This window comes from Mustela erminea, chromosome 8, assembly GCF_009829155.1.
Source record: "Mustela erminea isolate mMusErm1 chromosome 8, mMusErm1.Pri, whole genome shotgun sequence".
Lineage (NCBI taxonomy): Eukaryota > Metazoa > Chordata > Mammalia > Carnivora > Mustelidae > Mustela > Mustela erminea.
In genome coordinates this window covers 41,078,285-41,105,452 of record NC_045621.1, presented here as the reverse complement: position 1 = coordinate 41,105,452, position 27,168 = coordinate 41,078,285, and the positions used below count along the sequence as shown (strand labels likewise).

General features: G+C 43.8%; 1 long non-coding RNA gene across 3 annotated transcripts in view; it reads left to right on the top strand.

The window, feature by feature from the left end:
• The first annotated feature begins 5,299 nt into the window (after positions 1-5,299).
• LOC116597473 overlaps positions 5,300-27,168 on the top strand; it is a 59,003-nt gene continuing 37,134 nt past the window's right edge. For 2 of the 3 annotated variants that reach the window (XR_004288619.1, XR_004288621.1), the window contains exon 1: positions 5,300-5,431. This is a non-coding gene — a long non-coding RNA (uncharacterized LOC116597473). Of the gene's footprint in view, positions 5,432-7,661; positions 7,812-11,744; positions 11,861-27,168 lie in introns of those variants that run through there. The other variant, XR_004288620.1, reaches the window with a different exon arrangement.

The window sequence follows — 27,168 nt, the reverse complement described above, 5'->3', positions numbered from 1 at the left end:
ATGGTCACAGACCCCACAAGCAGACCTCGGCCAATACGAATGTGGGACGTGAAAGGCTGGCGAGCATGGGCGGCGTATCAACAGAGAGTCTACCTCTCACAAAGCAAGCACTGAAGAATGAATAACCCCGCCTACTGCAGACCTTTTATTCTTTTGTGTATCACGGCTTTATAAATATTTGCGTACAATTGCTTTATTTAATCTCAGAGGAAGCCCGGGATAAAGGCCTTATTATCATCTCACGTCCCCGCGCGGCTTTTGCAGGTTACAGGAAAGAGCAAAAAACTTGAACCGGTCTCTTGGTCTTGGGTGAGCGTCCTGCTCCACAGCGCTCCCTTCTGGCCAGAGAGGAAGCGTTCCTTTAGCGGCTCGAGGGCACCGAGCTGGGATGGGGATGGAGAGGGCAGGTGGGTGTGACGTGGGCGAAGGGGTCCTAAGTGTGGCAAGGGCGAAACAAGACCTTACAGCAGGTGGATTCTGGCCATGGAGACAGAGCTCTGTGAGTCTGAATCTCTGGGAACATTTCGGCCTCAAGTCGACCCCTCCCATACAGCTGGTCGGTGCACACCAGCGTGTGTTTTCCACAGCCCCACTCCATCTGGGAAACCTTCTCCCTTCTTTGGACAGGTGAATCTCTCTCTCTCTGTGTGTGTGTGTGTGTGTGTGTGTGTGTGTTCAGACGTCCTTCCTCCTGGCAGCACCCAGCAACCCACCCAGGCCATTTGCTCTGTTTTCTGTGTTCCATTCATGGCTTTTATCACCCCACATTTCACACAAGATTAATTTGAGACTTTGTAAAATGATTTTTCTTTTTATTAAAAGAGTAGGTTCACCTTGCAGATAAGGTGGAGAATGTAGAAAAATAGAGAAGTGAAAGTAAAAATCACCGGTGGTCCAACCCCTGAGATAGAAATCTCGTTATAATTTGTATCATCTCCTTCCAAATTTAAGTACACGACAGAGTTTATACTTTAGTGATACTGTCATCTTCTATTCTGTTAATTAACATTCCTTCACAAGCATGCTACGAAGATTTTTCCAAACACCCTTCAATGGTCTTATCACAGAGCATCCCATAGACGGTGCATATCACATAGCCATTCTCCCTTACTGGACATTGCTGGTGTTCCCAAGTTTATTCTTTTGAACAGTACTATATGGAAAAGCTTGGAGATGAATCTTTGTCCTTGGGATGGAGTCCTGAAAGTGCAATCACCAGTGAGCGGATTCCCAGCTTGTAAAGCTCCTGGCAGTCATGGCCTGACCTCACCAGGCAGGTGGGAGCCCGCACAGCTGTCCCGCTGTTCCCAGACAGGTGGCCAGGGGCCCACAACTTTCGCTTTTGTTTCAGGGTGCATTTTTTTTTTTTTTTTTTTTTTTTGGTTATCAGTCAGGCTGGACATTTTTGGCACATATGGCTGAAGTCTCTGAAGGAGCCCACAAAATGGCAGCTCTTTCCCCTGCCTGCGGTCTGACAATTGCAGGATGACCTAAACGGGACAGGGGGACTAAAATATTACTTCTAATCCTAATGAAGGTGAAGGGGGAGGAGGCAGCTTTGTGTGAGGGCGCAACGGCTATGAACTGTGTTATGAATTCAACAGCCCCACTTCTCTGCATCCTGGTTAGTACCAGCTGGACAGCTGGACGGAGAGTCTGCTACAGACCTTCCCTGGTGTGGGCACTGTCCGGTGAGTCTCAGCATGGGGGAGAAGAGAACAGAAGAGGATTCCCCCTCCCCGCAGTCATCTGGCTCCCAAAAAGAAGGGAGCATCTGAGTAAGCACCTCCTTTTACTTTTCAGATTGGTCCTTTTCTCTACGGGGAGCATTAGGAAGGGGCAGCAGAGACATGGGTTCATCTGGGGAGAGTTCACCTTGTTAGGGTGTTTGAAGAGTGAAGAGAGGTCACACTTCTCACTGTTTTCATCAGCCTAATGTGTCTCCTCCTATTTGTGCATATTCTGCTCATTTTCTGTTGAGCTTGAAATGCACAAATGCTTTGTCGAGTCATTCTTAAATTTTTGTCTTTTCTTCTTATTTAAAATGTCTTTGAATTATGCATGTTGTTCAATTATTATTTAGCTAGCTAGCTAGCTAGCTACCTAGATATTTTTTGGCATACTGTTCCAATCCTGGAAATTAGCCACTGTTACCATCTTCATCAGAGTTGAGTGAGTCTCCTGTGCTGGGCGTTCTATAAGCCCTGTGTGTAGGTTAGCTCATGAAATCTTCACAGCAGTCTCAATCAGGAAGAAATGGGTCCCCAAACCACAGTTTGTGCGGGGCAGTGACATGCCAGGAGCTCAGACGGGGCAGGGCCAGTGTGGTCTGATTCCAGTTGCTGTGTCCCCATGGCCATGTCACCCCAGAGTCAGGAATTATAGGCTCAGGGCTCCCATCCCAGAGCCAAGCATTTGGGAAATAAAAATGCTTATTTATGTGGGCTCCTAATTACTCTGCCAGGAAGCAAGCTTGTCACTGCTGATGATTTGGGGTAGGAATGATACAGATTCCAACTTAAGAATGATATACAAAGCTACGGGAGAGGCTGTGACTCAGCTTAATGCTCTGTTTTGAGAAACATCAAAGCTTTCACAGATTTATCTGTCTGCCCAGGGATTCAGCTGTTCCCAGAAACCACTCTCACCCTTGATACACTTGGTGGGCTCTTTTCTTTCCATTTGATTTATTTTTCTCAATGACAGAAGTAAATCATTGAAAGTTTTGGAAAAACCACAGTAATGGATTTAAAAGATGGTTCACAACCAGATATTCCCTCCTCCCATCAACTTTTTAGATAATACTTAAATAATTGTAAGCACTTAAATAATAAATAATAAAGAATGGAATAATATTAATTAACACTTCAATAATAATAAGTGCCAACCATTCATGAAGTTCCTACTCTGTGCCAGGAACCCAGGTGTGTTCATGTAATCCATGAAGTGGCAGAGTCTGGCATTCTTCCTACCCCTGTTTCCCAGGAACGGGAACAGAGACACAGAGACATTAGTAGGAAGCCCCAGGTCCCACAGTCCGTACGTGTCAGAGCTGGGATCTCAACAGCAATCTCGGGCTCCTGAGCCCCTGGTCACAGCTACTCCATCCAAAGCCTCTGATCACAGCTACTCTCCTCTGCTAATCCTTCCGGGCAGACTTTCTGGAGATGTTAATGCTCTTTGTTTAAGAGCATTGTTTTAAATAAACACTGGTAGATGCCGAGGAACTTATGCACATCAGGCGACCACTTTTTCTTTCTTTTCCCTTTCTTTATAGCAACATTACTTGTTTCACCTGACAATATATTTGGACATCTTTGCAGACGTAATATAGAGAGTTAAGAGAAGTTTGACAATGTTTTATAGTACAGTCAACCACAAACTGTGGCTGACTATACTCTATGGGACCATTTCACTACTTATGGGCACTTAGATCATTTCCAGTTGTTTTCTCTAGAAATAAGTATTTTTATGCACAAACCTTTATACAGCATGTTTTGTTTAATATCAACAGAATATATTGCTAAAATTGGGATTGCTGCATCAAATGGTTTACATATTTAAAATTCGAACACATCAGTCCCATGTGGTCATAAGCTAATTCTACCAAAACTTTAAGGAATGAATTTCATACGAATTCTGACAAACAATAAAAAAAAAAGAAAGAGAGATTACTTGCAAAGTCATTTCATAAAGTCATCAAAACTGCATGCTAATAGAACTCAATGACATCACAGAAAGGGGGTATTTGGGCCTATGTAATTCATGCCTATAGACATAAAATATTGGAGAATGGAACCCAACAAAATACATAAAGATGATCCAGAACAATACATTTGCATTTTATACCAGTGATGCAAAAATGACTTGATATCCGAAAAGGCGTATATAGAATTGAATATGCCCATCCATCAAAAGAGAAACAATCTGGTAATCTCAGTAAATTCAGAATATCACGATATACGAAAACACCCAACCGTGATTTTATTTTAAAAGTCTAAATTTTAGAATAGAGATTTCTTTTGTGTGCTAAAGTGTATCCATGAAAAATACAGAACAAATGTCTTCCTAGATAGGGAAATGTCAAAAGCCTTCCTTTTAAATGGAAAAAATGAGTGTGGAACACCCTACCACTGCTTTTGTTAACACTGTTAGTCAAGGGGAGCAGATGGTCTCTACATCAAGGTCAGTGTTTTGGCCATTCCAGGTGACAGGGTACCCTAAATTCTGAATCATGTCTTGCCTTCTCACTAAAAGTGGCCCTGGGGCTACCTTCACGGGAGAGTAAGCACGTAACATGTAGGGGGGGTTCTCATAGGCAAAGGAAAAGCTCTTGCACTAAGTGGATCTTAAAGGATAGGGAGACAAGAATAAATATGCATTGTGATCACAGCCTCCACGATTGGTTATTTAAAATAACAGTTATGGGCACAAAAGTCAATAGCTCATTACTGAACTCAAAACCCAGGCAGAAAATATTAAGCAGACAGCTTCTATTTACAGTAGCAACAGAAGCAGAATAATTAGGAATAAGATAAATAAGAAGGTACAAGATTTATATGAAGAAAATGATATATAATCTCTGCTGATGCATATTCAGACAAAAACATGTTAAAAAGAGAGAGAGATGGGGCACCTGGGGGGCTCAGTGGATTAGGCCTCTGCCTTCTGCTCAGGTCATGATATCAGGGTCCTGGGATCGAGCCCCATATGAGGCTCTCTGCTCAGCGGGGAGCCTGCTTCCCTTCCCCTCTCTCTGCTTGCCTCTCTGCCTATTTGTGATCTCTCTCTCTGTCAAATAAATAAATAAAATCTTTTTTACAAAAAGAGAGAGAGAGAGACTGGTTGGCTCAGTGGGTGGAACGCGTGACTCTTGATTTTGGGGCTATGGGTTCGAACGCCATGTTGGGAGTAGAGATCACTAAGAAATAAAATAAAATTTAAAAATATATAATATAATATAATTGACACAGAGCAGAAACCCAACATTATTTTAAAATGTTATTTATTCTCACCTACGTTAGATAGGACCCAACTTATAGCCCAAGAGAATTTTTGAAACTTGGCCAAATAATTTTAGGTTTTATTGGTAGGGAAAAAGAAATATGGAATAGCCAGGACATTGCTGGAAAAGAAAAATTATAAAAGGAATATATTTCTTTATCAGATGAATTATAACATGAATTATGAAGCTAAAATTCATTCCTTCTACAAAATATATTGAGTGCCTTCTCTGAGCAAGATGCAACTGAAGATGTGGGTAAGCTCTGGGCAGAAGCAGGAAGCATTGTGAGAGCTTCTCCAGTGCTCAGCTTCCCGTATAGTGACCGAGAAGGTGCTGGCTCCCCACGAAGAGGCAGCTGCAGAACACAGAAGAGCCAGCATCAGCTCCTCAGCCACCTGGGCCATGGCGAGCCTTCCAACAAGCAAGGTAGGGACTGCACCATCTTTTTGGAATTGACCTCCAAGTCAGCATGGCTTTGACTGCATACTGCAAGCAAACCACATGGGACCCAGACTACAGTGGGAGGGGAATCAGGTTCTCCTTGAGGCAGAGCAGAGGCTGGGTTCTTGCAGAACCTGGCACAGGGAAATGGCACTGCTGCTGGCTTCAGCACAGCTTCAGTACAGTGTTCTCAAGGTGAATGTCAGTCGTTTGCTGGGGAGCCTGGCTTCAGCTCGGGTGCAGAGCTGGAACAAGAAAGCATTCCTGAGGGGGCAGTGGAAAGCAGAGGCAGGCAGCCAGGGGGCCAGACCTAGGAGGATGTCCTACGGGGTCAAGGGTGGGATGGCATGTATGAAGCATCTGGGTACTATGCTGAAGGGGGTGCTCTCTCTTGGGGCCCTGGGATGACACACTTCCTTAAATTTGGCATGCTACTTGTCTCCCTCATTTCAGCTGAATTGTAACACCAAAGCAGTAGCAAGAAGAACCTTCAGATGAGCAGAAGTGAGCAGAAGGTCACTTCCAGGGACAAGGCTGCTGGGAGCACCATGGCATGCAGTGTCCTTGGGCTCCTGGTCAGCAGCTTTGAGGAGGAGGCTTGTGGTCAATAAACCTTAGTATGAACTGTATCCAATTTTGATGAAGGAGACTCTGATATATCAAAGAAATGTCTTCCCTGGTAGCTGGGAGAGAGAGGGTATTAGCAAGTTGGCAAACATCCATTTCTTGATCAAGTCAACATTGGTCCACAGAGGCTGGAAATTCTAATGAACTGGAACTGGAGACGTCATAGGATTGTCCAGATGAACAGGTCTCAGGCTCCCTTGGGCACAGCACATCCTTCCTTCTCTGCCATGCTGCCAGTGCATGGAGAGGTGGCTGCTTGCAGGTGATGAGGGCTGGGGAGGGCAAAGGCTGGCACTAGTAAAAGGAGATGCCAGCCGAGGTCCCACCAGACAAAATCCCAGTGATGAAAGATGGACATTCCATGTCCAAAAGAAAGAAAGAAAGAAAGAAAGAAAGAGAGAGAGAGAGAAAGAAAGAAAGAAAACTAACTAACTCAGTGTTGGCATCAGGCAACTGTGGTCCCAGGGTCCCAGATCCGAGCTGTGCAAAGACCCTCTAGGGCAGGCTCTGGGCACATGTGAGCTTAGGAGGCCACAACAGCTGTGATACCTGTCACATAGCTCTGTGATCATTCCATGGTTCCTGACTTCAGGTGTTCCCAGGAAAGTCATTCACTCTAGAGAGAAGATCGATGCCATCCAGTCTGGTGTCCTCCCTTGCCCATTGTGTCTGCCACTAAGGTGATGTCTTCCTTGGTCCTTCACCCTGTTTAATGAGAAAGCCATATGGGGGTTGGGGAGAGCAACAAGCTGAATGGGGAGGAAATACCACATTTGGGATCAAAGAAGCAAAAGAAAGTCGGAGGTATAAGGGAGGGTGGGACACAGAAGGGAATGAGCTTCAAGTGCCAGGAGCGGCCAAAACACACATTTGAGGCTGAGTAGGGGAAATGCCAGAGCCACCCGCATGACTACAGGCAGATAAAGAGGTAGATTAAGGATCAATACCATAGGGAAAAGAATCACTCTGGCTTCTTCTCCCTATAGCCTTCAGGCAAAGTGAGTTTGATGGAGCTCCAATCTTGTTTCTTTGTTTCTATTTCTTCATGTATTTATCCAAAGATGAGAATGCAGGGAGCCCCCCCCCCCCCCCGCTTTTAAAAATATATATATATTTTTTTTTATTTCTTTTCAGGGTAACAGTATTCATTGTTTTTGCACCACACCCAGTGCTCCATGCAATACGTGCCCTCCCTAATACCCACCACCTGGTTCCCCCAACCTCCCACCCCCCGCCCCTTTTTTTTTTTTTTTTTTTTAAGTGTCTTCCATAGCAAACTGGCTCTTTAAGCCCCAGGCCTGAGAGAGGAGTGATTCCGATCTGAGGGTCTCCAGGAGCAGAAGATAGCCCTTGCCTGAGATCCATGTCCCTGCAGTTCTACTCCAGGGACCTCCCTGTTTGCTGCTCCAAAGAGCCACTAGCAAGGGGAGGCAGCAGTGCTGCTTGGCACTCCACGGAGAGGTTCCCAGCTGGGGCTAAATCAGTAGGGTCCATGGGGAAAGAAGCAGGCAGCAGATGGGTTTGGCCTGGAGACATCTTTTTCAAGTTTTTTTTACTTTATCTCTTCCACTTTCCCTTATTTCTGTAGAGCTCCCTTTTAGCATGGCGACTCTTTTGTTGCATCAGAAAATCAAAGGACTGAGAGAGGTGGAACTCTTGCTTTCAGCTTTGTGGTGCCTATACCTGGAACAAGACACATGTCCCCCTTCTCTGTGATGCTTACACCCTAATGGTTCAGGTAATTACTCTGTGGTCTATTGATAACGTTGGCTCCCTGACAGAGAAGACTTCATGCACATTGCCTGGCACACATCTCCTGAAATGCCATCTTGCGTGAAAAAATGTGTAATGACGTGCTCAGGTAGAGTGAGTGTTTGGCATGGATCTTAATGAATCAGACTCACTCAATCAGATTATATTCATGTTGATTAGGACTCATCACACACGTTTAGGATAATGGTCATGACAATGGGGATAAAAATGCCAGAAGGTAGAGTCTCTGAAAGACTTTAGGCAAAGAGTATCTTGAGATGGTTATATGTTCAGAGGCAGTTGAAAAAAATGCCTTCCCATGATGGCATCTTTCAAAACTGTAGTCCGCTATTGCAGTTAGGATATTGGCATTGATGTGGTCAAGATATAGGACGTTTCATCCCTATAAGGAGCCTGTCGTGTTGCTTTTCTATAGCCACACCTGCTTCTTTCCAACTCCTAACTTCTCATCTGTTTTCCATTTCTGTGATTTTGTCATCTTAAGAATGTTACATAAATGGAATCCAGTATATAACATTTTTTCACTCAGCAGAATTTTCTGGAGTTTCTTCCAGGTTATTTGATTCTCAATAACTCATCCCTTTTCATCACTGGTAGTGTTCCATGGTGGAGTGTAGCTCCAAGGTATGGGAGTACCTCCAGGGTATGGGCACATCTCCCTGCATGGTATAAATGCATCTCCCTCCAGGGTATGGGTGCAACTACCTCCAAGGTATGGGTGGTCCTCCCTCCAGGGTATGGGTGCACCTCGCTCCTGGGTATAGTTGCATTGCACTTGTGCAACAATCCACCCGTTGCAGGATATCTGGGCTGCTCCCAGTCTTTCGCTATTATGAGTAAAGCTGTTAGGAATGTTTGTGTACAGGTTTGTGCATGAATATACACTTTCATTTCTTTGAAATGAATGCCCATTGGCAAAGGGTTTTTAACCTTCAAAAAAGCTAGTGGGGAGAGAATTGTTTCATAGTGCCTGAAAACTGGGAGAAATGGCTTCTGAGAAAAAGAAGGCAAGAGCAGGAAGAACTGAGCAATGTGCCAGCTTCTTCATGTTGTAGCAGGTGCACAAAGATGCAAATTGCTGAGTTGGTTTGTATTCCACAGTCTGCACGTTAGTGGTCACCTCATCGGTGCAGATGCAAAGAGCATAAAAATGCTGGAGAAGTGGAAATACAATCTGTGAAAACCCTACTTTAAAGATTAATTTTAAAATCCCAAACTGAGAGCTCTGGGGACACTACCTCACTGTGTTAGGGAGCCTGAAAGGAGACTGTGGGTTGATGTCCAGCCCCCCTGCTGGGAAGAACCCTCCAGGCATTAACAAGGGTAGTGATGGAAATCAGGGGTCTCTCTAGACACTGGGTCACAGTGACTATGTAGCACCATACAGCTCTCCAAGAAGGGGGCACCCTCTACATATACATTTATTTTATTTATTGAAAAGCAAAAGAAACTTCAGGAAAATTTTATTTTCTATTAATTACGCAGACTGAGGATTACAAAAAGATAAGTATAGGACCAGCATGTGAATCAAAAGCTAAATAAAAACTTACATCAAAGGCAATCAACAGAGATTCATTTCCAACAGAAAATCACATCCATTTATGTGGAAGAAAATTTTGAAAAATCAGAACACAGAATAAGAAGTAAAGAAGTGAGAAGATGATAGACAAGGTAACAGACATGGAAGAATTTTAACTGAAAACCAATCTAATAATATTCCCACAAAGGAAAAAAAGAATAAATGGAGCAGAAGCGGTATTTGAATATAGGAAGAATAATTTTAAACCAACATTTCAGATCTAATAAGACTCAAATATGAAGAGCGAGTTGGCCACACGAACTTAACAAATTTAATTACAAGCTGGTAACACCCAGACTTATCTGAACTACATTTTTAAAAGTCAAAGGTCATAAAAGAATTTTATAAGTATTCAGGGAGGAGAAAAAAAAAAACAAATGAATAATGTGTTGCCTTCAAAAAATAAAAATCAGATGAACTATAGACTTCTGTGCCAGTTCAAGCTAAGAAAATTAATTTGGTTTGGAAAAACAAAAATAACAACAACAGTAAGATGTGACCCTTAATCATTTTTTGTCTGGAGAATTTGTGATTGACATTTGCAAGCAGGAAACTAAAAAACATTCTTCAGGCATATCCTTTCCTGTGATGCAGCAACATAATGCTTTTCCTAATAAATAATAACTTGTAAATGTTCTTAAGATCCCAGACACAGAATCATATTTAAGTATGGTGAAGTTTTGTTGAAAGTAATTGGGTAGGTGATAAGGATTAAAATCTGTTCAATTTAATTAATTAATTAATTAAATTAATTAAAATCTGTATAGATAAGTCACAGTAATTCTTTTAAATTTGCATGTGAATTTGAAATAATAACAAATAGTCAATACAAATAATAATAAAAAACTAATCATAAAAATGTAAATAATGATGTGATGTGGTTTATGATCTCAGATAAAATCACAGGAGACTGGGTAGTATTGGAGTAATAAGTCAATGCTTAAGGATCTTCATCTCCTGTGAAAGAAAGGAAAATGTGCTTGGTTTCTTTTTCAGCATGAAAATACCTAAACTTAGGTTCAAGACCTTTTTGCAAAGCTATAAAGTAAGGGCTCATGAAACTAAAATCAGATTTTAAACTTCTAGATTGCTGAAGAAGTGAAAGCAGACAGAACAGTGTAACAAAAGATGGAGAAAAATTGAGAAGGAAGAGCAAGAACATATACCCAAGCTTAGAGAAGACCCAGCAAAAATATTATGGTAGTAAAAGGGCTTTTGTTCTCTTATTGAATAGCATGATTTTTTATTAGATCATTAAAACTTCATTAACTAGCTTTCTATTTAAAAAAATCCACTTAAGAGAAACAGAAGGTTAAACATAAAATAAACTCTAGAACCGAACTGGTAATAACAGAATAATATAATTTTTAAAAGGCAGGTATGACGACATTAATATCAGACAAAGAGTTTTAGGCAGGACCTGAGGTCATTTTATGTGTAGAGTGAAGAGCCATTCTTGGTTCAGCTACATCACGAACTAGGTATGTGCCCTGAATGCCTTGTGCGGAAATTCAGCAAAATAAACCTATTTTTTTCTAAAAGTCACAATTGTGTAGAAGACTTTGCATGGCTCTAAAAAGCTGTCAGCATGTTCTGGAAAATAAAGAGCATATCTGGGGTGCCTGGGTGGCTCAGTGGGTTAAGCCTCTACCTTCGGCTCAGGTCATGATCCCAGGGGCCTGGGATCGAGTCCCGCATTGGGCTCTCTGCTCAGCAGGGAGCCTGCTTCTCCTCATCTCTCTCTCTGTCTGTCTCTCTGCCTATTTGTGATCTCTCTCTCTGTCAAATAAATAAATAAAATCTTTAAAAAAAAAAAAAAGAGCATATCTGAACCATGAAAAGACTGAAGGGAAATGATAGATACCACACGTGGTGCTCTAAACAGTTTCAAAAAAGTAAATAATAGTTTTATAAGCACGAAGCTTTTCCAGAGGAGGCTCAGGCAAAGGGCCATGGACATGCTCCTTCTCTTTGGGCTGATTAACCACAAAATTTCTTTGACGGTGGCCCTCCTCCGAGGTTTACGTGCAGAACCCATGGATGGCCCACCACCCTGGGACACAATCGGGGTCCGCTGTATCTGTTTTGGTAACAGCTCCAGAGGCATGCAAAAAATCCCTTCTGCTGGTGTAATTACTGTCTCTTTAACTGTTTATGTGATTAGTCAGCCTTTATTAAAGCTACGGGGTGTTTGACCCTGGGCTGAAAACATGCTCTATCCATCTTATTTAACAAACCCGTCGTGACTCCAGAGCCATGAAGATGCGCTCTCATTTTCATCTCAAAGTGTTCTGACATTATCTTTATTTTTTAAAAAAGATTCTATGTATTTATCTGACATGGAGAGAGCGAGTGAGAATGCACAATCGGGAGGGAGAAGCAGATTCCCCACTGAGCAGGGAGCACGCCACAGGAATTGATCCCAGGACTCTGGGATCATGACCTGAGCCGAAGGCAGACGCTGGACAGACTGAGCCACCCAGGCACCTGGACATTATCTTTCACATACAGAACAGCGAAGCATCTGGAAGTGATTTTTTAGGGATGCTCTAAGAGAAGCATCAGGATTAATTTTTTCTATCAAAATTTACTGAAAATTTTATTAATCTCCCAACTCCCTTGCCTGCCATGTCACCTTTATCATAAATTAAATGATTGTGCATGTGTGGTCTGTTTCTGTATTTCATTCCACTCCATCGCCTGTCTGTCCATCCTCTCTCTCGTCAATATGCCATCCTTCTGTTTATGGCTCTGTAGGTGAGGAGAGCTGGTGACCAGGCACCCGATTCTTTCCCTCAGGATTGCCGTGGCTGTTCTCGGCGAGGGGCACTCCTGACAGGGCCTTAGGCAGTGTGTCACAAAGGCCTTAGGGGACGGTAAGGAAGAAAGGGATTTGCACACGTCTGAATTATTGAAAGTTGGCTTTGGTCACAGTCCAAGTGTGGTCGGGATAGGCGGGCAGCTTTTGCGGCAGCCCGTGCATGTTGGGAGAGCAGCTGAGGGGAGAATGTGTGATGAGAAGTCCTAGGGCCAACCAACCCCTCCCCAGACCCCATGCTCCCCATCTCAGCTCCACTGCCTTTCCTGGCCCCTTTCTCTTCCATGTTCCTCCCTGCCCCAGGACCTTTACACATGTGTGTCTATCTGCCCAAAAGCCTCTACCCGTTCCCCTTGGTCTTATTCCCTCCTCCTGGTCTTCCATCTCTGCTCACATGACTTTTCTGCAGAAAGCCCTCCTCCAGGATGATAACGAATGAGACTGGCAACAAAAGTAGCTACAACTTTTAATTACTGGCTACCAGATACCAGGTTCTATTTGGAGGACCCCTGAGGAGACAGCATTTGACAAAGCAGATAAAGTGCTTGCTGATGCCTTCCACCGTCTGGTGGGAGAGATAAACAGCGAACAAAACATTATATGACAAATTGGACACGAATAAGTCTTACCAAGAAAGCTTAATCAAACATCCCCTAGATCTGCAACTGGAAGCAAGCTAGGATTTCTGAGATAAGGACACTTTCCTGGCCCATGTTACAGCCTCATATTGGGAATGAAATAAAGAACTCATGCTGTCATATTTTTTTATGTACGCTTCACATCCAACATGAGGCTCAAACTCTCGACTCTGAGACCAAGAGTGGCACGCTCTACCGACTGCCAGCCAGACACCCCTTACCCTTGTATTTTGAAAGTGGTGAAGTGCCATCTAGAACTCAGAGTGCCATCTGCTAAGGCTGGGAGCCTGCTTGCTCGTCCACTGTGCACAGTAATACTCTTCTAATGGGAGGGTGTTGTCATGGCAGGTCCACCAGAACTCTGGGGTGCAGTGGCGACCTGATCAGACACCACCCCTCATCTTGCCACGTTCCCCGCTCACAAGCCCGCCCTTAAGTCTGATCCTTTCTGGAGCGAAGTGTTCACCCCTGTGATGAACATCCTCAACCACCCCCCATGCAGGCTGTGCTTGGGAAGACGGGGCGTTATAAATGTCATTTTATTCCAGTTTCCTACAAGAGATGGAAAAGCTTAATTGCTGAGTGTGTGGGTTTATTTTTCTGTTTTGTGCTTCTCTGAGATATTTTAAGGTATTATTTGAGGGGAAGAAATAATTCCAAGAAAGAAGCTTCTGGTGTTGAAAACTCTAGGGTTTTCATGTGATAAGACGTGGCATGAAAGGAAAGGGGGAAAAAAAAAAAGATTCTTTTTAAATTGTCATGGCTCCTGAACTTCTCCAAGGAAAGGACGTGTGCCCGTGTGGTTTGGGGCACAGAATTGCTAATGTTCACTGGGGATCAATAGGCTGCTTCTGCTGCCGGTCCAACATTCTTGCGGACACTTAACTGGAAAGAAGAACCTCTGAGATCTGGGAAGGCAGGGACTGCCAGCTCAGGGAGGGGACAGCCCTGTCTTTTGGCAGGCTCTTCCCACATGCTGCTGCCCACGTGAGTGGTTTCTGCCACTCTCCTGATGACAAGCTGAGACCCCTGTGGACCTGGCTGTCATGGAAGGTCTGTCGTCTGTCAGACTCTGGCCAGGTTGGGGGTGGGGGGTAGTAGTTGCCAAACCTTATTACTGAGAGTCTGGGGAGGGGGGATTGTTAGCATCCCTCTGAGGTGCCTCTGAGGGACAGGCAGTGTCTGGTGGCCCACGTGGCTGTCGTGTGGTTTAGCAACTGTTCCTCTTTTGGAGCCTGACCTATCTCCATCTAGTTCTGTTCTGTTCTGCTCTTTTTATTTTGAAGATCACTCATCGTACCTCTTCTTGTTTTCAAATTGAGTCATAGACAGTAAGAAATGGAAAGAAGAAAATGCTTCACCCTTCCAATCTGTTGTGTAGCATGTAGCTACTCTTCACAGGTGGTGGGTAGCCTTCCCAAAATCGTCCTAAATTCATTCAGATCTATTTATATTCTTAAGCAGACATATTTATATAAAACAGAATCGTGATGTGTATGTGTGCATGTGTGTGTGTGTGTGTGTGTGTGTGTGATGCTTGCATATGTACAAATAGAATTGCTTTTTTTAACATCATGGACATATTTCTAGACCAGTATATGTCGATCTTCCTCATTTTTAATGGTTTCGTAGTGTTCTTCCATTTGACTCTAGAGTAATTTATTCATTCTTCTCTCTTAGAGATGCACGTGTTTTTCCAGGATTTTACCCTCACTGGTTTTTACATTGTCATTCCGTGCATGAGCTAGCCTATAGTCTTAACTACAATGATTGCTCAGGTGGCCAAGATTTATCACTCTGCAAAGCAATTGAAGGTGCTCTTTCATCTGAAATCGCCTTATTTGGGATCCAACTGTGTGCACAAGGCACATTCTCAGTACTGGGATATAATTAAAAAAAAAAAAAAGAATCAATCAATCTTTTTAAAATAAGTGTTGTGCTCCTGATTAAGAAGTACTGTGCAGGACTTGGATAATACTTTATATAATAGTTAATTTAAGAAAGACAAGAAAGTTTAACAAGCACCAGCTCTTCCTCCTCCATTTATTCTTTGTTATATTAAATAGTGGTTTTTCTATCTTACTGATTTTTTCAAAGAAACACCACATAGATTCATTCACCAATTCTTCTGCTTTCTTATTGATTCTTCTGTTTGGTTTTTATGGCTTTCCCACTTCTTGAGTTGAATATGTAGTTTTTAATGCATTTTAAAGTTAAAGAACATGTTGAATGCTATGAATTTATCTCTAGGAACAACTTTGGCTGAATTACGTCTATTTTCCTATGTAATATTCTGATTTCTAAATATTTGCACTGAAATTGTGATTTCTCTTTGATGCGAGACGGGTTTTTTTTGGTCCCTCCAATTGTTTGTATTTTTATTGTTGGTAGTTTTTGGTAATTCTTGATTTTCTTTTGCATTGTAGTTAGACAATGTAGATCATTTGTATTTGGGGGGAGGTACTGAGATTTTTCAAATATAAGAACGTATTTAAGAAAAGAATGAAAATACCAGTGATAGAAAACAGCAAATTTTGTTGTGGATTCGAGTAGAGTTGAGAACTAAATATATGACAAGTGTGTCAGAAACTCACTGCTTAATACACAGTGCTAACACAGGTGACTCTCTGTGCAAGAGAAAGCAAAACTAAATCCCTACTTTCCTAACAGAGCAGCCACTGTGGGCTACAGAGAATGCAGAGACAGCTAATGTAATGAGGAGCCAAGGATAAGAGAGTGTCTGGACAGAAGAAAGAAATGAGCAGTAGTCTCAAGCTCAGTAAGAAAATGATAAAGATATTTTGCTGGGGCACCTGGGTGGCTCAGTGGGTTAAAGCCTCTGCCTTCTTCTCAGGTCATGATCCCAGGGTCCTGGGATCGAGCCCCACATTGGGCTCTCTGCTCAGCAGGAAGCCTGCTTCCCTCTCTCTCTCTGCCTGCCTCTCTGCCTACTTGTGATCTCTGTCGGTCAAATAAATAAATAAAATCTTAAAAAGACTTTTTGCTTTATTCAGCAATTAGAATGTGATTTGTAATCTTAGTAAATACAGTTTTAAGGAGCAGTAGAAGCAGAAAACAAGTTGCACTGTATTGTAGAGTGAATAGTAGATGAAGAAATGAGACACTGAAAGGGGGTCAATAAGTTTGGATGAGAAGAGGAAGAGGAACAGTTGGGAGAGAGAACAGAGGCACAAAGGTGAGAGCAGTCTGGCCACACTTACCTACTGAAGGAAAAAGAGCCTATTCAGAAATCAGACTGTAGGCACCAAAAAGGAAAGAGATCCCTTCTGGCAGGATGGCCACATCCCAGTTTCCTGGGACAGTTCTCACATGCACCCGTTGTCACAGCATCCAATTGATTTTCCCAAAGACCATATTTCACTTCCCAAAGTGTCCCAATTTGGATAATACATTGTGCAATCACCCCTCCTATGGAGCATCTTTCCAGAGAGAGTGTGGTCCAAAACACAGGTGGAGACAATGGCCTTAAATAGAAAGAGGGCCATCTCATTTTGGGGGACATGAGGGAGGAGAGAGAAAGGACAGAGCTAAGTCTTCGGTGCAGGATGTCCAAGATTCCACAGTCAGCCCTAGTTCCTGAAGTGGTGGCAGAGGTAAACCCCACCTCTAACATTCTTCAAAACATATCAGAAGCTTCCAGAGTGTCAAACTGGAAAAGTCTCCTTCACCCCATATCAAACCTCCACCACTATCCACTGGAGCTTCAGTGAAGAAGCCATGGGTAAGAATAGTGTTGTATGCTGGGAACATGTAGGCTTGCCCTACAATAAGGATCCAAGTTAACTTTCTGAAATATGAAGAGGTAGTCATCATGCCAAAAAGATTAATTCCAAAGCAAGAGACATGTCACTTGATAAGTAAGCAAAAGTAGGAATTGAAGAGAACAGTGGCGGCCATGACTTATAATTTATCCCCAGGACTTAGGAGGTAAGCTGCCAGTTGTGTTCTTGCTTGTCAGCAGCATCCTTGATGAGGATGTCCTGGATCCTGAACTCCTAAAGCAAGCTTTTGCTGTTGATTTTATAGACTAGCTAATGCATGCAATGAAAATGTTGTAAAAAATCTGTGAAGGGATGTAGCTGGCATTTTGGTTATATAAGGGGTAGCGGTAATGGAAAGCTACCTTGTAAGAGCTGGGGAACAAATGGGTGGTGAGGAAGTGGAGACAGAGGATGTAGACAGCCCTCTCAAGACTGCCAAGGGAAACAATGTGCTAGGAAATAGATGGAGAGGTGTGTGCAGTCAGGAGAGGAATTTATTTGAGAGTAGAGAGAACTAAGTACATTCAAATTCTAACTGGAAAGAGCCAGTAGAGGGAACATCAATGATACAGAAGTGGAATGAGATGTCAATAAAGTGTGGTCCTGAGGGAGAACAGGTAGAAGGAATACTGAGCACTGCCTGATGGCTCTTTTCAAGCCAGCAGTCCCTGTGGCCATGTTGCTTTGGGTGCCTCCAGAAACATGCCAGCTCTTCAGCCCATCCTCACTGCTCTGTGAAACCTGACCCTATATCCTGGATCCACCTGGCCTTACAGGAAGAAACTGGACAACAGTGAGTCCCGTTGTGTAAGCCTTCCCTCTTAGTGGGCTGCTCCTTGGACTTGGGCTTGGACTGAGCTGGCTTGCTTGGGACGAATGATCCAGCAAGGCAAGGTAAAGGGTCTGACCAGAAGCTGACCCAGGTCAAGTTGTAGCCAAAGCCTGTGAGCCTTCTTGAGACAGAGTTCTGATAACTTCGCCCTCCCCTATTCCCTCTGGTAATTTCACCCTCCCCTAAAATCTTTGATGACTCCCATTGTCCACACAAGACCCCCCAACTGTCCAAATGGCATGCTAGGCCTTTCACATCATGGCAGTAATCAGGCACTTCCATATTTTTCACAGTGCTCCTTGTCCAGGTTGCTATAGTATATCATCACTTTCTTCTGCTCATGACTTAAGTGAGAGAATGCTATCTTTCCCTCAAACTCATTGCAAAGGCCATGTCCTCCATGAAGCAGGAGGCAACCACATTCCTCTCCCTCACAAATCATTCCTTGTCCTCCTCTGACTGCCATAGTGCTTCTCCTGCACCAGGATTCCCACCCTAAGCCTGATCCATCTCATCTTGTCCTTCAGCAAGCCGGGGTGTGTCTTCAGGGCACAGGAGGAGAAGCTACCAGGGATCTATCTGCCCGGGAGACTATGGAGCCTCTTAGCAAGAATTCATTCCACGAAAGAGAGCTGGGCCCACCATAAGTTCAATGACAATGGGTCTGAAGACACCAAGCATCTGGGCATCAGAATCCATGGAAACATTTCCAGCTGCATCACAGCTGACTTTATGGGTGAGGACCAGCCCTGAAGGGTGCATGCAGACTAGGCAGCTCCAGGGAGGACATCCAGGCCATCTGGTGGCAGCAAGGACCACGTTAGCAAATGCAAGAAAGTGAAGTTGAATCAGCTAAAGCTGAAGAGGAGGATTTAATGGCTCACACATCTGGGAAGGCCAGAGGTGGGGCTGGTCTCTGAGAAAGCTGAATCCCAGCATACAAATGATATCCTCAGTGTGACTTTGTCTCCCTTCTCCTCCTTCTCTGTGTTGGACTCATTCATGTCACCTGCAATGGGTTTTCCTTTATACTTCAGTTAATATGGACATAGTGGAGATCCCAGCTCAGTGACCCCCCAGGAGAACTGCCTTCTGCACACTTCAGTACATGTAGGGATAGGATTGGCTTGACAAAGACCCCTGCACTCACACACGGAGTAATCAATGTGGCCAGAGTTATGAAGACTATATAAATTGACAGTCCCACTACCATGAGCTGGTTACAATAGAGGAGGGAGCGGATTCCCAAAGAAAATGATCCAATTACCAGAAGGGGTGGGGAGGTAGGAGAGGCCCCAGATGGAAGTCATGGACATCTTCTATGCAGATGTCTTCTGTGGACATTGGGAGCACAGCCACCATAGGAACATCCCAGAGAGCTCATCCGGAGCGTGCTCGTGGTGGACCTCAAGCTGGAGACCAGGGACCAAGTTTTCTGAACACCCTAGGAGAACCTGAGAAGGCCCAGAGTCCCCGGGAGAAAGTTGCTGAGAGTCCCCAGGGCAGCGGCACCCCTCCTGGGAGGGTCTTTACCCCTGGTGGCAGTGGCCTGAGTAAACCTGCTCCCAGTACTTGCATTCCAGACAGATGCATTCTTAACCATGTGATGAATTCCTTGACCTGCATCTGCCCTAGCCGTAGTCACCCCAGAGAACACAACACAGAGCCCAAGGAGGTATGTGCAGAAGATGTAAATAATGATCAAACAAATTCATATTTATTTTGATTAAGAGGCCCAACTTACCTTCTTATCCCTTTCATTTTCCACCTATCTCTATGCCTCCCCACCGTGTCAGCCCCAAACAGCCGAGAAGCACGGGCCTCTTTGTATGGTGCCGCCAAAAACTCACGTGTAATGAGGACTCCATCCTCCTGTTGTGACTGTGGGTTTCGGAGATCCTCTTCTACCTGGTCCCCGCATGTTTCCAGGCAGGGAGGGTGTGGGCTGAGGGGCTGGACGTGCTTTGCTCCTGCGATAGGTAAGCATGGGACAGGTCCAACACCGGCTTGCTCCTGTTTCCAGCCCAGGACTTGCCTCAGCACATTTCCCTCCCTGCTAGTAAAGACGATTCTGGATGAATGACTCTTCTTTGAAATGACTGAAGTTTTGGCCAAAAATCTCTCTTCCTTTTGCTGCGAACTACAGCTTTTCTAACATGTAACCACTTCTTGCCATGATTCAAAGACCCAGGCTATCTGGGACAATTTATAAACGACACATTGAAATGTGTGTTGCCATCTGAAGCTCACCTTTGGATTCTCCCAGTCAAAGGACCCAGGGCTTCCAGAGCTCTAGGGAAAGCAGCTCAGTAACTTGTTCCACATTGTTGGAAAATCACCTGAAGAAAGAACGTGTACCCTCTGCCTTTTGCGGTCCATGCTCGGTATTTCCCCAGCCCCTGCCCTCTGCCTCCCCTCGGTTTCCTATCTGTGACTCACAGACCATTCCTTACCAATGGTGCTCAGCCAGTGCCAGCAACCTCCTTGTCAGGAGACGGATCCCACACGTGCTCCTTAAAACGTGCCAGAGCAAGCCAGGGTGAAAACTGCCTTTCTAATCCCTCTGCTTTGAGAGAGTAGTATGCTTTTGCAGGCCCTGAAAAAATGTCAGAAATGCTGGCTCAGAACTGACACTCTTCCCCATGGGGAGGCAGCCTCACCCCCACCCTCTTCACTGGCAGTGGGGATTGCTGAGAGACCGCTCTGGCTGGAGGTAGACTGTTCCTCAAACACAGGCTGGCTCCTTCCTGGCCTTCCATCCCTGTGGGCAGGGTCTAGGGGTGCTGCCTCCACACCTCCAGCCCCGACGGTGAGGAATTCCGTATAAGGACACAAGCTGGTGGTTTCTGACAAGACCAGTCTGTGGTCACTAGAGAAGATTTGCAAAAATCATTCCGGACATAATGCCTGAGGTTTTGAACCTTCACCTGTATTAAGTTTCCTTCCTTCCTTCCTTCCTTCCTTTCTTTGTTTCTTTCTTGTATTGTTATGTAAGCTTCCAAAGGCAGGACACCAACTCTCTTGCCCTAACCCTTGAATCTTGCTGGGCTGTGGTAGGAGCCCAGTAGGTATTCATTGTGATGTCTGACGTTTCAAAATTCATACTGAATTGTCCTAAGCTCAGGAAGTTAATGGATCCTTTTCTGTGGTCTCTTCTACTCTGAGTCACCACATACCCACTCCATGATGACAGTGATGCTTTTCACATGTCAGACCCAGTGTTACGCACTCTACACTGGGTTCTGTCATTTGAATCTCACAAACCCTCCAGTGCTGGTTTTGCTGTCATTTGCATCTTTACCTTCAATGGAACCAGGATTTCCAGGTTTTCCCACCTATAAGCAGAGGAGTAGAGATCTGAACCCAGGTCCCACTGGGTGCAGAGTCTGTATCCATCCCTAGGTATCTGTCAACAGGTGCTTTAAGTCACCTGCGTGGTGACCTGAGAGAAGTGACTTCTCATTTATGTTTCAGCAGTTTTCAGTGACTTTCTATTAAATGCAAGGGTGACACAGCAAGATCGCCATTTTGATAGTCAAAATTTGACAGTTCCTTCCACAAAGGAACCCATGAGGGTGGCCAGCTCTAGACAGGCAGGCAAACCCTCACCCCCATCTCATGGAGAGACCCACAGTCTCTTGAGAGGCCAGGGCATGACCAGGACTCAACAGAGTGACACTTATTCAGGAAACTTTGACCTGGAGGGAACAGCAAACCAAGTCACATGGGAGTAGATCACTCTCCTCTTGAAGGAATGCAAACTGGAAGCCATGCCCAGCCATGCCTCACTGTCCTGGCCACCTCCCACCTCCATGAGCTACAGGATTCCTCAGTCCCCAGCTTTTACCCAGCAGGGGCTAGCTGTGCCCTGCATCCCTGCCCTGGACAAGTGCCCTTATTTCTCTAAACCCCATTAGCTTATATGCTCACTCTGTGTTTCTCTTAGTTCAACTCAGACAGGGATGATTTTTAAAGATGTGTTTTTAAAAAAGATTGTATATATATACATATAGATGTATATATATACACACACACACACATATATATACATATCATATACATATATTTTCTATATAGTTATTATATATGTGTGTGTGTGTATATATATATATATATCCTATATACTCACATATGCCACACACAGACACACACACACACACACACACCCGTACCTCACCTGAAGTCGTTGGCCCAACATAACAAAAGCCCAGCAGCATCCAACCACAGTTTGACCAGGTTAGGAATAAATGTCAGCACTTAGACTAACATTTCTCTTCTTCAACCTGACCTGGTTGAAGTAATAACAGGTTCATGGTTGATGGACTTATAACAGGGACATTTGCTTTGCTTCTAGAATTTCCACACTTCAGTAAGAAACTTCACAGGCTTCTCAGGTGTCTGTCCAAATGGTGTGGCTTAGAGAGGTGTTTCTGATTGGTTCTGTCAAGACCATCCCTGGTTGTATTCTGCAATGAACCTTGGCTACCCAGTTTCCACTTTGACTATGCTGGGGTAACTGGGCTGGGTTATTCTAGCAGCATTCAGTACCACAAATATGATTTGTATCTCTCCTTATAATTTGAATTAGTGACTCTGTCTTCTTTCTTCTAGCAAATTTGCATTGAAGTATCATTAGTTGCTGAGCTGATTAAGCGCAATGCTTTCTTACAAAAAGTGTTAACATTTAGCAATGAAGACTATCTTGGTTTATATACATTGTATACATATGTATTTTTTTATTTGTACAGATTCTAGAAACACTAATCACTTTGATTTTGGAGCTGCCTGATATTGTATCTTAATCTTTCTTTCACTCTGTAGATTCTTGAAGGTTCCAGAAAGATATATTTTGGCCTCAAATATATTTCTACTGAGCCCTGAACAAACTCAAAATCCTGATTGTGCTCTAAAACAAATCTTTACTGTAAAGATAAATGATTTCTTTGTTGATATTTATTTTAATGTTTTAATAAATGTCTTGTTTCTCCACCAAAATCCCAGACAGGTGCAACTGGCATACAGTGAGCGTGTACAACAGGCTCCTCTTGTGTGGTAAAGGACAACGCCATCTGTGCCCTCTTTTGTTTTGCTTTGATTATTTCCATTGAAAACAATAAACAATGAAACCTCATCTGTTTAGGAAACGGCAAAAATCAACTTTGAATTCAATTATGTATTATAGTTGTTCATCTAGTTCATGGGCTGAGGAATACTGTTGACTGCTGCGGGGCTTATCATTTTGACCAAACAGTATTTGTTTAATCAGATTTTACAAATGAACTAATGGAACAATAAATATAAGGCTCTGTATTGGGCATTAGAGGACAGAATTCTGTCCTTGCGTTGAGGAGCTTACAATCTAGTGGGTCATACACTTATTGGTTTTCTGAGCAAGACAGCAGACCCTGCTTCTCCTTTAAAGAGCCATAACCTGAAGTCCCATGAAACATTTTTGAAGTAAGCATGTTTCGTATCTCTCTATCTGTCCACACTTACATGCACCTCTAAAATCATAAAATAGAAACACTATGTATCTTCATTTCAAAATAAAATTAAAAATTAGTCCCATCACAGAATCCATGGAGGAGTTTCTGAAAATACCATGTTGTTGAACAGGACCAGACAGAACAGACTGATTTTTGAGAAAAGCTTCACGGCCTGAGATACGTGCACATGCCTGTTAAAGAACTGTAAAAGAACTATAGGGCGCTCTGATAATACCTTCCAGCCCTTCAGTTTAAAACCATGGACTCCTGGGAGATGGATTCTAGCTGGGGTTCTCTGAAGCCCCCTGGCTTGACTTTGCTTCCCATCTGTCCAGCAGAAGCTCTGAAACTCCACTGGCATGGACTCCCTCCTGATGGGTTGGTGTCCCAGGCAGGTGTATGTGTGTGCGTATACACATGTGTGCACAGGCATGAGTATGCATGTGAGACTGTGTGTGTTGTGAAGGTGCATGTGCAGGCATGTGTTTGAGTGTGCAAGAATGTGTGTGTAAGCATGCTGGTCATACATGTGTGAGTGTGCATGCTCCCACATGTGTGTCGTTGGCATGAACACTTCCCATGGAGCTCTGCAAATCTCTTTAGGGAGTCAGCCTGGGGCAGGGATGAAGTGAAGCTCCAGGCTACCTCCACTGACCAGTTTGTCTTTTCTGACGCCCACCTTAGGTTGCCCTAAGCCCCAGGATTCTGGCTCTCCAAAGATGGATCTCTCAATCCATGACCAATGTTTCTCTTGGCTAGGATAGCCAGAGAAAATACAAGACACCCAATTAAATTTGAATTTCAGATAAAACAGGAATTTTTAAGTAAAAGCATGTCTCAAATATTCCATAGGACATGCTTATACCAAAACATTTGCTGTCTGTGAGATTCAAATTTAACTGGGCATCCCATTCTGTTTGTTTCTTTGCTCTTGTTAAACACTCTACCCCTGAGTGACTGATGCATATAGGCTCCAATCTCAGGAAGGCAGAGTGTTAACAGAGGGAACCTTGGGACAAACTGCCTGGGCTCTATCCCTGACCACACCACTTATGGGCTGCAAAACCCTGGACAAGTCACCTAGCCTTGCTGGACTTTAGTTTTCTCATCTGTAAAATGGGGATATGAATAGCACACCCTTCCATGGTTTTATTGATTCAAATACCAATGGCTGGATGAGAGGATGATCATTGGGTTGGTCAAGGCTGGTGTTCATTCTGGTGGAGAGTGATCAGAACAGACTTGAACTGTAGGGCCAAAGCAAGTTTCTGAGTTGACCACTGTATAGTCCTAAAGTGGATGCATGTTCAAGAGAATACCAAGACAATATCAAGAGGACTTATCTATGGTGGGGTGTGTTTTTTTTTTTTTTCCACAACAAAAAAGTGGAATTCATGCATTAAAATATAAACAGATAAAATCTTCCAACACGCTGGCAGAATTGTAGCTCCCACATTGGAAAATGTTAATGGGAAAATAGCAGGTGCACGCTTACCACGTCAGTTCCCACATGTGGTCCTGCTGGTTACTTGGCAGCCACCCTGGAAATCGTGAATGTGACCGAGACACATCTATTTTCACATGCTTGTCTGCCAGGAATAAGATGAGAAAAAATAGTGGGATTTTTTTCACTGCAGGACCTGGTCACCCAGTGCTGAGAGAGAACCAAGGGAGGGAAAAGGTGCTTGTGGCTTGTTTTACCAGCTGCATTGACCAGACATGTCTCCTTTCCCAGACCCTGCCATTCCTTGAGAATACAGATCTTGTCAAAAGTTCATTTCAAATCTCTCAACATGTGTTTGTACGTCCTGCCACCTCTTCCTTTTCTCTCCTTCCCCAACATGGATGGGTGTTCAAAAACCAGTAACATGAGAGTCAAGGGTAAAATGATGTTGAAAGCAGTTAGCATCTCACCTGAGTGAAGCCCATGAATAAGGAATGTGACAAAGCAATATTCCTTTCATTCATTCCAAATGGTTTCTTGATCTAGCCTCTAGATCAAGCAGGTAGTGTCCTACTTTACACTTTCCTGGGAGAGCCACTGATCCAGGGATGGGGGCTTGGAGGAGATGGCTCCATTTCAGAAAAACTGAAGAGATGTTACCTTGCTCAGCAGTGACCTCCATACATACTTCCCTTTCAAAAGCAAGCAGGGATTTGTGTACCATGCGTTACTGTAAAGTGACAGGATTATAATTGTCACATGCAGTTCATCAAACCAACTTCAAGGTCACATATCATCCAGACTCACTTTCCACAGTGACCACTCATGCATCACATTCCACATTTCGGCTTCCCATTTCACACCATCATTCCCTGTTTTTTGTGTTAGTACTTTTAAAAGAGGTCTCTTACAACTGATGAAGCGTTATGCTTACTTGAATCTTGAGCACATAAGTCAGATATTTTCTCTAAGATTATTCTTTGTCATCTTCCTGAAGAAAAGTTATGTCCAAGGAAGACAGGCCCTCTGGGTCTTCCAGAACCTATCCATCTCTCTTTCTGGAAGAGTGCTGAATTGCTATGGGCTTGAGGATTCTTCTGTCAACTTGTTGGAGCAAGTCCTGTGTTTGGCCAGTATCAGCTATTGACAGGTGGGCGTTCAGATGGACTTTGCCAGAGATCCCTGTAGATTCTGCTCAAGTCCTGAGGGAGTTCCAAGGTCAGGTCCAAGAAGACAGGGAGGGGAGGAACAGATTAGGATGAGTCTCGACTCAGAGCTTCATTCTTGGCTCGTGATATGGACAGTATTCCAAGGAAAGTTTTCACACGGAGCCCACCTCTCTGCTTTTTCCAAGGCTTCTGGTGTCACTCTCTTTCCTCCTCCATTCCCTTGGACACTTACTGCTTCCCCTCTGCTGTTTTGAGGCGGATCTGGGGCTAGGGCTGATCTTATTGCAGATTGAATTAAGGTCATATTTGTCCAAGAGCCAGTGTTGCAATTCCGGAACTTTAAGGACCTGCAGGGGTTCAAGACGTTCAGCCAGTTGCTTGAGAATTGAGTGTGCCTTGGCACAAAACCCAATAGTGGTGACCAGGAGTCATTCTCTTCTCTGGCAGTTTTCTCCTTAAGAAAAAGAAGAAGGAGAAGGAGAACACTGTGTCTTGATTGCATTGTACCTATATTAGCAAATGCATATCAGTTGAAAAAAATTATATATAAATCACCACCTAAGAGCTAACCATGCAAGACTTTGATGCTTAGCATTTTCTATTGTCCACCTACCTACATTTTCCAAACAAAAATGGATCATACCCTGTGTGTTTTTTTAAATTATGGACAAATATGTGACAAAAATTCTTCTACTTGTGCTTAGTTGATTCTGCCACCGGTTCTGTGGTTACAGGTGTTCACCGCTCATATTCTGATGAGAATCCTCATGAATAAGGTTTCCAAGAACCCATCTTCTGATGAGAACCCTTATCAGAAGGAAAGATGTTGTGGCAGAGATAAGGAGAGTTAACAGAAAGGGCACAGGTGCCCATAAGAGGCTGTCCACACCGTGGTGAGCTATTTGTATGTGCAAATTGCCTGTTTCTGGAGATCCTGTGATCTCATAGTCCTCACATTCCCCACCTGCATGCCCTTCTAGAAACCTCCTCAACTACAGCATTTCCAGGACAAGGAAGCCTGGCCGGAAGCAGATACTGAAGTAATCCAATAAGCTTGCCTTTTCCCTCTTTTTGTTTTTTTTAAATCTTGAAAGTGACCTATTTAGAGATCTATTGATTTGGCATATGCTGAAACCAGTTGATTAAAGGTAGCCAGTGATCCTAACCCATACTGTAATGTGCTTCTACATAAATTTTTTTCCCACCTCAAGTGTATTTTACTGTGAATGAGCCTCAGAATGGACGGTGTTCAGGGTTAGCCTTGGTGGGCTCGTGGATCTGAAGTCAGGTCATCTTTTGCATCAGAACAATCAACATGAGCACTTAGAGTTGGGTTAGCCCAATAGGGACTAAGAGTAGCAGTCTGAAGTGAACTGGGAAATCAAAACATGCTTGTAAAGCTTCCAGGACCAACCAGACTCAGGGCTCTAGTCTGTGATTCACTCTCTCTTCCTGGCGTTTAGAAATGTGTCTTCTTGTGGAATGCCTTTTACCTGCCAAGGCTGGGTCCTCTCCTCTAAATAGTTGATGGATGATTCATCAGTTTAAAAAAAGGGAGGGGGGCGCTTAATGAA